Here is a 14,280-nt window from a genome sequence, read left to right as displayed (position 1 = left end):
TGCCATTTTTACTTCTGATAAAGTATCTATACATTTTAGTTGCCCATTTTTATTGAGTATTTTATTTTGGGGGGACTAATTTTTTGAGGTCTTTATTCTAAATATTAGTTCTGTCTCTGAGGAATAGCTGGCAAAATATTTTTCCCATTCTGTAGGTTTTCTTTTCACCCTGTTGGTTTTCTTTACTATGCAGAAGCTTTTTAATTTGGTAAAATCCCTAAATGATGTCTTTTGTTGAATAGAAATTTTTTCCTTATGGAGTTGAATTATAAATTTTTCTTTCATAGTTAGTGCTTTCTGTGTCCTAAATTTTTTTTTCTAACTCAATAATCACGAAGAATTTCTTATTGGAAAATCTTACGTTCATTGGGAAACTAGATAACAAGTATTTTTGGCACATCTACTATAAAGACTTCTCTGTCCCTGTTAAATTTTTTTGGTACTTTCATGGAAAATCAATTGAGCAAATATATGTCATTTTATGGATGTTTCATTCTATAACATTGATGTATTTACCAATATTTATGCTAACACCTCTGCTAGAAGATAAATTTCCATGGTCTATTGTATTTCTGCATGTCTTGTGAGCAGGGACACTGATCATCCCTTTGTTCTGTAATATTTATTCAAAGATTTTTATATAGCAAATAGCTTTGGAAGATGAAGACAGTATCTATCTCCACAAAAATAATCAGGCTAATTACTGCCCAGTGTAATAAAGACACCAAATATCCTGGGTCCCTCCTAAGTGTCAGTGAGGTTTACAGCCTACTATGAAAACATTTGGGTTCCCTAAACTCAGGGTTTTCCTTCTGTAATGTGCTCCATTGTGTGTGCAGGTATCACTTGACCATCTTTGTGTCTCCATCTTGTACCTGGAACTGGTACTCAGAAAACTAATGCTAATGCTAACATCTGACTATAGCAATTTCCACAGGGAAGAAAATAATTCATTTTTGACCTAGAAGTATTATCTTTTGCCAGCATCTATGAAATTTTGGCAGCCTAACTAGTTAGCTTGCAAGTAGAGTAAAATATTAGATCCTTACTGTTCCTTATAATTGCTATCTTGTTTTATGGCTTTATAAGTTTAGAAATCAGATTATGTATGATAATATCACTTTCTTGTTATGCACAATGTGTTTATTGAGGTGAATTTATCCCCACAATCTATATTTTTATGCTACTGTACATGACACTTTAAATGAATCTCCTTTTAATTCTTCATTGCTAATGGATAGAAATACAAATTAAATTTGTGTAATACCTTTTATCTTATATCCCTACTAAAATCACAGTTCTAGCAGCTTTGTAAAAAAATATTATTAAACAGATTCTGTATACTTATAGATATCATCTGTAAGTAAAGATGGTTTTAAATATTCCTTTCAAATATTTATACTTTTATTTTTCTTATTGAAAAATACGATGTTGAATAGAAGTATTGAAAATGGAGATCTGTTCATCTTAAAATGAAAATGAGTTAATTCTTCATTAAATGAGTTGTCATCTGTAGGTTTTTCCTAGATTTATTTATTAGACTAAGGAAATTTGCTCTAATTTCCAATTTTTAAAAAAATTTTTAAAAATGAAGAATGGTTGTTAATTTTGTTAAATGCTTTTCATCCATAGAGATAGTTATTTTTTTCTTGTTTCTGTTTATATGGTGAATTTACTGAATTTCAAATGTTAAACTAAATTTACATTTCAGACTAAATCTCACTGCTGATAATATATTATTATTGTTTTACATTTTGCTAAACTAGTTTTCTAAAATTTTGTTAAGGAATTTTGAGATTATGTTTATGGGACTATATCATGTTCATATAATTTTCTTTTCCTGCAAAGTGTTGATTTGGTTCTAGTAATAGAATAATAATAGATTTGTTAAATGATTTGGGGAAGTTTCCTTTTTCTATATTTTGAAAGAGTTCTTATAGAACTGGTATGATTTTTCTATTAAATGTTTGAGGAATTATATCTGTGAAGCCATTTGGCACTGAACTTTACTGTGTAAGAAGATATCTAATTAAATTTCTTCAATTTATATGTAGTTATTTAGATTTTATATATTTAGGTAATACATTTAGTCACTTGTTTTTCAAGAAATTAGTTCATTTCATCTATGTTCTCCAAATTACTAACATAAGGTTACTCATCACCATATTATTATCATTTTTATATCTGAATGACCTCATGAGCTCTTTCCTAATATCTTCCAAAAAATCTCTTGTAGGATATTGATGTGTTATCTATGTTTTTCTTGATCAGTCTAACTAGTCTAACTAGAGAATTATCAATTTTATTAGTTTCCACATTTAGTTTTGATGAATATATTTTATTACACCTCTATTTTTATTATTGGTTGACTCTACTCTCATTAAATTCAATTTGGTCTTTAGCTCCTTAAAGTAGAAATATAAGTCAAGGGTTTCAACCCACCTTAAAAGGTTGTAAGTGTTTCTTAAAGCCTTGATTTAGTTACATTTCATAAGTTTTCATATATTGTTTTCATTATCATTTAATTAAAAAATTTAAATTATACTCATAAGTTTTCCTTTGTATTGCTTTTTAAAAAATATTTGTATATATTTAAGATATCTTAACATTTTATTTAATTCCATTGTGTCAGAAAAGAAACTGTATTTGGGGTATCTCCATACTGATTTCCACAGTGGTTGCACCAGTCTACACTCTCACCAGCAGTGGAGGAGGGTTCCTTTCTCCCCACACCCCTGCCAGCATTTGTTACTGGTTGTTTTCTTAATAGCAGCCATTCTTTCTGGGGTGAGGTGGAATCTCAGTGTTGTTTTCATTTGCATCTCTCAGCTGTTCCCCTGCTGGGTATCTTTGCAAAACAATTAAAAGAATCAGCAGACAGGCAGGTCTGTGCACACCCTACCGAGGTCCTGAGTCCCATAGAACACACTGAATCAGCCCGCTGCAGACAGGCAGGTCTGCCCATGCCCTACTGAAGTCCTGAGTTGAACAGAACATGCCAAATCACCCCACTGCAGACAGGCAGCCACTTGGTTCCACACTACAAAGAAGCAGAGGACACCAGACCACCAGACCAAGGTACTCAGTCCCGCTGCTCCTGGCCCAGAGGTAGGGGCTTCTGAGCTGTCATCCCACTGCTCCTGGTCCAGAAGAAGGGGCTTCCCAGCCACCATCTCTCCTGTTGCTCCCAGCCCACAGGAAAGGGCTTTTGGGTCACCATCCCTACTGCTGCTCCCGGCCCCTGTCCCACCTCTCCCAGCTCAGAGGAGGTAATTGTTGCATGAGCCAACAGCTCCCCCCAGTCAAAATGAGAAAACACATAAATAAGTCTCAAAACCAGACTTCCAGATCACCTACAGCAACCCTAAAGGGAAATGAGATAGAACACTCTGATACTCAACCACCTGGACCTACTGAACTGGCAACAAAAGGGGATCTGGAAAAAATGAAATCAGAAATAATTTCTCAGATAACAGGAGAAATTGTGCCCCTAGTGCAAGACATGATTAATAAATCTAGAGAGGAGCTCAGGAACATGATGGAATCCCAACATAAGAAACAAATGGAATCCATAAAACAGATGCAAATAGATTTCCAGGACATGAAAAACTCCATTGAAAGTCTACACAGCAGAATGAGCCAATGTGAGGACAGAATTTCAGATATAGAAGATAAGATAGCAATTAGTGACCAGGAAAAGAAAAATTACTTCAAAATTATAAGGGAACATGAGAAATCAATCCAGCAGCTCCTAGATGATGCAAAGAAGAATAACATAAGACTGATTGGAGTCAATGAAGAAACAAGAGAGAGTGGAGATGACATAAAAAATCTCTTCATAGAAATAATGGCAGAAAACTTCTCAAGCAGGGGAAAAGAGCTTGACATACACATAAGTGAGGCATATAGGACTCCAAATAGCCTTGATAAAAAAAAAATCTACACATAGGCATATAATTGTTAAGATTCCAGAAACTCAACAGAAGAACAAAGTTCTCCAAGCAGTCGGAGAAAAGAAACAAATCACATACAAAGGAAAGCCCATCAGAATCACAACACACTTCTCAACGCAAACCATCAAGGCAAGAAGAGCTTGGAGTGACATATTCCAAGCCCTAAAAGAAAACAGCCTCCAACCCAGATCGATGTATCCTGCAAAACTATCTTTAAAAATGGATGGAGAAGTAAGATACTTTCATGACAAAGAGCACCTTAGGAACTTCGTGAATACCAAACCAGCACTCCAGAGAATTTTACACAATATCTTAGGAACAGATATTGAGGATCACAACCCCAGGAAGCAAAGCAGAATGAACCCATCTGGCATGACAAGAAATTAAATGTAAAGGGGGAGAACCCAACAAAAAGAAAAAGTCATGGCAATGACAATCAATATGTTTCAGTTATAACCATCGAAGTTAATGGTCTCAATTCACCATTCAAAAGAAATAGAAGGGCAGAATGGGTCAAGAAGCAAAATCCAACAATATGCTGCATACAAGAAACACACTTAATTCAAAAGGAAACTCATAGACTGAAAGTTAAAGGGTGGAAAACAATACTCCATGTGACAGGAACACCCCAAAAAGTAGGACTAGCTATCCTCTTTGCAGATCAAGTAGATTTCAAACCAACACTGATTAAGAGAGATGAAGAAGGATACTACATCCTTGTAAAGGGAAGAATCCAAGAGGAAGAGATGACAATCATAAATATCTATGCACCAAACACTAGTGCACCCAACTATATAAAACAAATACTAATGGACTTGAAAAGTCATATATGCACTAATACAATTGTAGTGGGGGACCTCAACACCCCACTGTCACAAATAGATAGATCAACTAGACAAAAAATAAGTAATGAAATACTAGAGCTCAATTGAACTCTTGAACAAATGAACTTAACAGATGTTTACAGAGTCTTCCACCCCACAAAATCAGAATACACATTCTTCTCAGCTGCACATGGGTCATTCTCAAAAATAGACCACATACTCACACATAGAACATGTTTAAGTAAGTGCAAAGGAATTGAAGTTATCCCCTGTATATTATCAGACCATAGTGTGATGAAATTGGAGATCCATGGCAAAAGAAACTCAAAAAATTTCATAAACACGTGGAAATTGAACAACACACTTCTGAATAACCAATGGGTCACAGAGGAAACTAAAGAAGATATCAGACAGTTCCTTCAATTAAATAACAATGACAATACAACATATTGGAATCTATGGGACACAATGAAAGCAGTCTTATGCTGGAAATTCATAGCAGGGAATATGCATATTGGGAAAACAGAACGAGCCCAATTAAACAACCTGATGCTGAACCTCAAGCTTCTAGAAAAGGAAGAGCAGGACAACCCCAAAACTCATACAAGGAAGGAAATTATAAAGATCAGAGGAGAAATCAATGCAATGGAGACTAAGAGAACGATACAAAAATCAATGAAGCCAAGAGTTGGTTCTTCGAAAGAATCAACAAAATTGACATACCTTAAGCCAACCTTGTCAGAAAAAGGAAAGAAAAGGCCCAAATCCATGCAATTAGGAATGAAAAGGATGAAACTAAAACAGACCCAGCAGAAATCCAGAAGATCATCAATATCTACTTCTAGAACCTATATGCCAATAAGATGGACAACACAGAAGAAATGGACAGATTCCTAGATACATATGAATTACCAAAGTTGAACGAAGAAGACCTAAAAATTCTGAACAACCCAATATCAACCAATGAAATTGAAAATGTAATTAAAAACTTATCAAGTAAGAAAAGCCCGGGCCTTGATGGCTTCACTGCTGAATTCTACAAGACATTTAGAGAGGAACTGCTGCCACTACTGTTTAAACTCTTCAGTGAAATTGAAAGGGAAGCAATACTCCCAAATTCATTCCCGGAAGCAAGCATCACCTTGATCCCCAAAGCAGAGAAAGACCCAACTGAAAAAGAGAACTATAGGCCAATCTCACTAATGAACATAGATGCAAAAATCCTTAATAAGATACTGGCAAACAGAATGCAGAAAATCATCAAGAAGATCATACACCCTGATCAAGTGGGATTCATCCCAAGGATGCAGGTATGGTTCAATATATGAAAATCAATTAATGTAATACACTATATCAATAGATCCAAGGACAAAAACCATATGATTATCTCCATAGATGCAGAAAAAGCATTTGACAAAATCCAACATGTATTTATGATGAAAACCCTACAAAAATTTCAATAGATGGTCTCTACCTCAAACTGATAGAAGCCATATATGAAAAACCAACAGCCAATATCATACTAAATGGTCAAAAACTGAAAGCCTTCACACTCAAATCAGGAACAAGACAAGGATGTCCACTATCACCACTCTTGTTCAATATAGTTCTGGAAACATTAGCCACAGCAATTAGACAAGAGAAAGAAATGAAAAGAATAAAGATAGGAAATGAAGAAGTCAAATTGTCATTATTTGCAGATGACATGATACTCTATATAGAAGGCCCCAAGAACTCCACCAAAAGTCTTCTAGACTTAATAACCAAATTCAGTCAAGTAGCTGGTTACAAGGTCAACACACAAAAATCAATAGCTTTCCTCTACACCAATGACAGACTCACTGAGAGAGAAATAGGGCAAATAATTCCTTTCACAATAGCATCCAAAAAACTGAAATACCTAGGAATCATCCTAATGAAAGAAATCAAAGACCTCTTTTCTGAAAACTATGGCACTCTGAAAAGAGAGATTGAAGATGATATCAGAAAATGGACAGACATCCCCTGCTCCTGGGTAGGAAGGATTAATATAGTGAAAATGGCCATACTTCCAGAACTGCTATATAGATTTAATGCAATTCCAATTGAGATCCCAGCAGCATACTTCATAGACCTTGAGAAAACAATCCAAAAATTCATTTGCAACAAGGAGAGACCCAGAATAGCAAAAGCAATTCTAGGCAACAGAGACATGGCAGGGGGTATCACAATCCCCAACCTGCAACTCTACTACAAAGCTACTGTGATAAAAACAGCATGGTACTGGCAAAGAAACAGACTTGAGGACCAGTGGAACAGATTAGAAGATGCAGAAACAACGCCAGACACACTCAGCCATTTCATCTTCGATAAAGGAGCCGAACACCCTTACTGGAGGAAAGATAGCCTCTTTAATAAATGGTGCTGGAAAAATTGGGCTTCAGCTTGTCAAAGGTTAAAACTAGACCTATATCTCTCACCATGAACTAAACTAAAATCAAAATGGATTAAAGATCTAAATATTAAAATAGAAACTCTGAACCAGTTGGAACAGAGGTTAGGTAGAACTCTTGAAGACATAGGTGTAGGAAAAGATTTTATGAACAAAACCTCAGTTGCCTGTGAACTAACACAAACAATCAACAAGTGGGATCTCTTCTTATTAAAAAGCTTCTGCACAGCAAGAAAAACCACCAGCAGTGTGAAGAGACAACCCACAACGTTGGAAAAAAATCTTCAGCTGCTCTTCCTCAGACAAAGGTCTACTATCTCGAATCTATAAAGAACTTAAAAAGATCAGACCTCCCAAATTTAAAGACCCAATCCAAAAATGGGCATCTGAAATGAACAGACATTTCTCAGACAAGGAAGTAGAAATAGCAAATAAATACGTGAAAAAATGTTCAACATCATTGGTCATTCAAGAAATGCAAATGAAAACAACACTGGGATTCCACTTCACTCCAGAAAGAATGACTGCTATCATGAAATCAACCAATAACAAATGCTGGCAAGGATGTGGGGAAAGAGGAACCCTGCTCCACTGCTGGTGGGAGTATAGACTGGTGCAAGCACTGTGGAAATCAGTATGGAGATACCTCAAAGAACTAGGACTGGAAGTCCCATTTGACCCCGCTATTCCACCACTGGGGATCTTCCCCAAAGAATTAAAAGAATCATACCACAGTGATATATGCGCACCCATGTTCATAGCAGCACAGTTTGTAATAGCTAAAACTTGGAAACAGCCCAAATGCCCATCAACTGGAAACTGGATAAAGAAAATGTGGGGTTTTTTTTATAAAATGGAGTACTACTCAGCCATAAAAAATGAGAAATTAGAGACATTTATAGCTAAGTGGATGCACATTGAGGTGATACTCTTAAGTGAAATAAATACGACACACATGAATAAATTCCGAATAGTTTCTCTCGTGTGAGAAACTGAAAGTGTAAATAAGGACTAAATGTATAATAGGTAATGTGAAATAGGAAGAAAAAGGGCAAAGGGGAAGGAAGCGGGAGGGCTTGAGGAAAGGATAGAAGGGAATGGGATTAATATGAGAAAATGGAAAAATAGGAACAAAATCTTTGAAAATAGGGAGGAATGGAGGGGTTGAAGGGAGTGCTGGGCAAGGGTGAAAAATAAGAACCAAGAGAGACTATGTAAAGGTGCATATTTCCAATGATGAATGTCATTATATTTTATACCTAAAATGTACCAATGATTAGAATGAATAATCGAAAATGTAAAATAGGAAGAAAGCATCCAAAGCTGTTGGGGTAGTGGGAGGGGCAGGGGAAAGGAAAGAAGGGAAAGGAAAAATGATGAGAAATGGAAAAATTGGAAATAAAGTCTTTGTAAATAGGGAAGGGTGGAGGGTGTGAATACAACACATTGTTTTGTATACCTACAATGTACCAATAAAAGAATTTAATAAAAAAAGAATTAAAAGAGTCACATCACAGTGATATATGTGCACCCATGTTCATAGCAGCACAGTTTGTTATAGCTAAAGGTTGGAAGTAGCCCAAGTGCCCATCCACTGGAAAATGGATAAAGAAGATGTGGTTTTTTATATAAAATGGAGTACTACTCAGCCATAAAGAATGAAAAACTATAGTCATTTATAGCTAAATGGATGCATATCGAGGCCATACTCTTAAGTGTAATAAATAGGAGACACATGTGTAGATACCGAATAGTTTCTAATGTGAGAAACTGATAGTGTAAACAAGGGTTAAAATGATTAAAATGAATAATTGATAATTTGAAATAGGAAAAAAGTTCCAAAGACGAAGGGGTGAAGGGAAGGGGAAGGGGAAAGGAAAGGAGGGAAAGCAAAAACTATGAGAAAAGAAAAAAAAATGGAAATGATGTCTGTGTAAATAGGGAGGGATGCACTGGTAATGGGGAAAAAATAAGAACCAAGATACATCATGTACAGGTACAAGCACCCAATGATAAATGTAAATGTGTTGTATACCTAAAATGTACCAATAAAAGAACTTAAGAAAACAAAAAGAAACTGTATATCCTTCTGAGTTTTTGAAATTTATTGCTTTAAAGTCCAGCATATGTTCTATTTTGGTGACTATTCCATGTGTATTTGTAAGAATGCATATTCTCCCATTATTGGATGTAGTTGTCTATAAAATTAGTTGTTTTAATGTGATAACTACTAATGTAAAAATATTCTGTATGCTTTTTTTTTCTCATCAATTGTTTTATTGGTAACTTTGGAAAGTTTTAGAATCTTCCACTCAATTTATATTTCTATTATACTTTTTTAGGTTTTGCTTCATGCATTTTGAATCTCTGTTATTGGAACATAAACACTAATAATCTTTATATATTTTTGGCAAATTAATTCCCTTATGAAATGTCTATCTGTATCTATAATACTTCTTGTCCTGATTTCTGATTTTTTCTCTTTTATTAATCAATTCAAATGTCAGCTCTTTAGATTCTCATGGTATTTCTTTTTCCCTCTGTGTCTACTTATTTCAATTATATTTCCTTTAGACTGAATATATCTTTGATCTTACATTTTTAACCAATCTGTTAATGTTTGCTTTCTGTTTGTATAGTCAGTATTCATATATTTAATATAATTATTGATACTTTGAGGTTGAGGCCTGCTGTTTCCCTTTTCACTTTTTTAGTTTTTTCACTTGTTCTTTTTTCATTGCCTTCCTTCCCTTTCTCCCTCCCTCCCTCCTTCCCTCTCTCCTTCCTCATTCTCTTTCTCCCTTCTGCTCTTTTTCCTTTCTGCCCTTTCTCCCTCTCTTCTCCCTCCTTCCCTCCCTCAGATTTAGTGTTTATAAATCTTTCATTGTGTCTCTTCTTTTGGCTTTTTCACTATTAACTCTTTGGTTTACTTATTTACTTTTAATAGTCTCTTCAGGGTTTGCTATATGCATCTTTAATGTATTACAGAGTACCTCCGGTTAATATAATATCGTAGGATGCATAATTTAAGACCCATAAACTATTATACTTTCATTTGTTCCCTTCTGGATTATTATGCAGTTGCTATCATCTGTTTTGCTTGACCATATATGCTATCCCCTACAATTCATTTTTGTTACTCTTTCTTTTAAAAAACAGATTTTCTTTAAAAGATATTCTGAAACAGGAACAAAAAAATCTTCTGTTTACCTGCATATTTACCATTTCTACTGCTCTTCATTTCTTGGTAAAAATCTGAAATTTTATCTAGTTTAATTCTATTTCAGCCTATGTAAACTTAAGCATATTTATTTCTTATAGTAAAGGTTTACAAATAAAAATAATACCTTTCTTTGTTTTAATGTGTCTCAAAATTCTGTCACAAATTTTTGTTCAATTTGTTTCCATTGAAAGGTAGTGATTTAAAAAAACTAATAACTTTAAAGTTTTAACTTAAAACTGTGACACTTCAAGATGCAATGGTCCAGGATGCATATTCCTTTCTGTTTTCCTTCTGAAGTTTATTTCTTTTGCGGTGGTCTATATTGTTTTATTGTCTTGTTTGTTTGTTTCAGTACTAGGAATTGAACCAATGGCCTTTGCACTGAGCTACGCCCAGCACTTTTTATTTTTTGAGATGAGCTTGGCTTTAACTTGTGGTCCTCCTGCCTCAGCTCCCAGAGTGCTGGGATTATAGGCTTGTACTACCATGCCCTTCTATTCCATGTTGTTTTAAAGTATCCATCTGTGGGGGTTCCAGCAATTCCAGTGGTTTCCTTTGAACATCTCCAGTCACAACTGGTCAATTTACATGCCTCTTGCTTTCTTGCTAATATCTTAATAGTAGAGTTCTGGGCTCTCAGACACGTGCTTCATGTACTCTGTTGCTTTATGTCCAATTTTAAATTGAGCATTAAATGAATTCAGTATATTAATTGTAGGGGCTCAGTGGTTCTGCCACCTGCACCACAAGCGCAAGGTCCTGAGTTCAATCCCCCAGAAAGAATGGCCATGATCAGGAAATCAGATAACAACTGCTGGTGAGGAGTTCTGGTGGCTGGAAGTCCAAGATCAAAGTGTTGGTAGGATTGCTTCTTCTGTGGTCTTGCTGTAAATTACAGATGACTGCTTTCTTGTACTTCCTCACTGTATGTGTCTGTGTACAAATGTTCCTGAAGTTTCTTTCTTTTTATGCCCACAGCCACTAGTGTACTCCCAGAGTCATCAAATCTGCATTATCAGAAATCCTCTACTACCCGGCTCCTAACTTGTCTTTTCATTACCAGTTTCATCTTCCTGCTATTTGTTCTTCACATTTCTGCCAGGATCCTCCATTCAAAATGTGTGTCTAATGGTCTCAGTTTCTTCTTAAAACCTCCAATGTCTCTTAATAATACCTTTTATGATAAAAGACAAACTCTTAATCTTAAAATTCAAAATTCTTCACTATCTTGTTTATCATATATATATATATATATATATATATATATATATATATATATGGTACATTGTCTTGTAATTCTGTGACCTGCATCCCCTTACAATACCAAATCAAACTCTTTTGTGTTCCTATGATTTTAGGTGTAATTTGCTTTTAGTTACATGTTTTTAGCAATGCTGAAGGTAGCCATTTTTTTATATAAGATAGAAAAAAGGTTCCAAAACAAGAAAAATTTATGTTATTGGGCAAAAGTATAAAGTAATATTTAATCTATAAAGAAGAAAATAGAGCAGATTTCTCCCCCCCAAAAATTGCCAAATTTTCCCATCACCAAATTTATTTCCTTCAAAGCAGACAAGTTCCTGCTTTTAACTGAATACCACCAAGTGTTGACCCATTGCTAATAGTTGCCCTGTTGTACAAGTTAATTACAGTCTCCACTTGTTATTTCCCATGATTTAGAGCATCTTCCTATAAATTGAGAAATATAATAATTTGCCTCAGGTTACACAGAGGTAGTAGACATTATTTAACCTCAGGCCTGTATGACTATAAACCTGGCATGTTTCTTATTCATGATGCTGGAAAAGCAGAACACTTTCTGTTTTCATTCTGTAAACTGTTGTTAATCTAGATAGCTGTCAATACTAGATAAACATGAATCATGAATGCAAAATCTAATGTAATCTACTGTTGGACATGTCTTAGAACAAAACTCTTACTGGTAAATAAATCCATCAACATTTCAGTTTTCTTATATGTAACATTTTATTGATAATCATTCCTTACAGGTGAGAATAAAATTCTTTAATAATAGTAATGCCTAATATTTGTAAGAACATATAAATAATTTATAATAAAAATGAGTGCTTTATAAACTCCAAGTTGCCTGAAGAAATTTGTAATACGAAGAAAAATTATTAGTGGTTGAAATGTGTTTTCCACAGTCTCATGCTAACAGTTTGTTCAGCCAAGATTAACACAAGCCAATATACACATTTGTAGAAAAATGTGACCCAACTAATTCAAGAAACAAAGACATATTTTAGATCAAAATGCCAAAAAATTTATTTTTTAATAATTAGTTTCAAAAATGACATATTTTAGAGAAAAACTCTTCCTAAAACACCTCTTTGCCCTTATGTGACATCTATTATAGCAGACACTGAGTTACATAAATGGGCAAAATTAAGAAAAACAGTTTACTTCAGTAATTATAGCTTTTTTTTTCTAATTGACATATGCGGCTAGTTGCCTTAAAGGTCAGTAGTCTCATGTTCTGCAGATAAATCTTGCAACTATTGCTGCTTAGCTTGGCAGCACTGTGCAATATTAGAAAGCACTGATTCAAGTTCTCAAAGTTTCTGTAAAGCCTTAAAATTAAAAAATTTGAAGTTTTGAGAGTATTTGTTCATGCTTTTTTCATGTAAGTTCAAATAACACCAACTTTTTCTCTTTTCCTCAAGTACAGTTACAATATCCTTTTTATTGTAGTAGAGAAAGACATACACACACATGTATACACACACACACACACGTGATTTTTATTGAGACTTTGGGAGAATGGAGAAAAAGCCTTGAGAAATTTACTCATTGCATTTATTTTAACCAGAGATTTTTTAAAAAAAGTAAAAACGAGATCAGAGGACTGGGTGAGTGGATGAGTAAACTTTAACAACATACTTTGGAGATGAATACTGGGCAAAGACTAAAATTATTGTTTCAGATGCTGACTCCATAAAAAATTTGAATTGCCATGTATAGCAAAGGAATTAGAGCACGTTAGAGTTAAGTGTGCTGAAGGGAAAGAGAAGAAACTTAGGAACAGATCAATGTTAGATTTAAGCCACCAGTATAAAACATACATTAGAATTTGAAGTTATTTGGTCACAATTTGTATTATCTTTCAGGCCACATATATCTTTATTTCCCTGGACCTGTGTCACAATCTTCCTTTTTCCTAAATTCCCAGAGCCTATTTATTCTTCATCAGCAAGGTTACACATCACTCAATCCTTCATCTAGATAGCCATATTACTTCTCATCTATACTATTCACGGCTTATTGCCTTATGGCTATTCCTCACCTATTATCTCAAAGAACAATTTGATTCTTAAGATTTTTCAGGACAGAAACTCAATTTTACTGCTTGGTATGCTGCTATATACCTACCATAGTATAGGTACAATTAAAATTTATTGGACCCTGTTAGGTAAACATGGCTGATTGAAAACATATGTTCATCCTTGTTTACTTTCACATTTCCAGCAAAATTACAGAAAGGAATAAAAACAATACTGATTTGTACATGGTCAGATAAGGAGAATGGGAAGGTATAATTTGGATGTCATTTGAGTGTATCTGAGGATCTATGTGGTAGAAGGTTTGGTCCTCACAGTGCCACTATCGGTAGGTGGTAGAACCCCTTAAGAAGTGGGTCTAGTGGGAGGGCAGTGTGCGGGTGAAAAGGAGTTCTTGTGCAACACCTTGAGTTCTCAGGAGAGGGTGTTTTAGAGGAGTAAGTGGGCCCCATCAAACTCACTCTACTCCTGTAATGCCATCACTGACTTGCTCCACCATTGCCCTTGGTGCCCTGAGGTGATGTAGCCAAGGAGCAGCCCTCACCACAGA

The sequence above is a fragment of the Heterocephalus glaber genome, unplaced genomic scaffold (genome assembly GCF_053883595.1).
Source record: "Heterocephalus glaber isolate CG9 unplaced genomic scaffold, H.glaber_assembly_v1.0 deba00000122, whole genome shotgun sequence".
NCBI classification, from domain to species: domain Eukaryota; kingdom Metazoa; phylum Chordata; class Mammalia; order Rodentia; family Bathyergidae; genus Heterocephalus; species Heterocephalus glaber.
Note: the sequence above shows the minus strand (reverse complement) of the source record.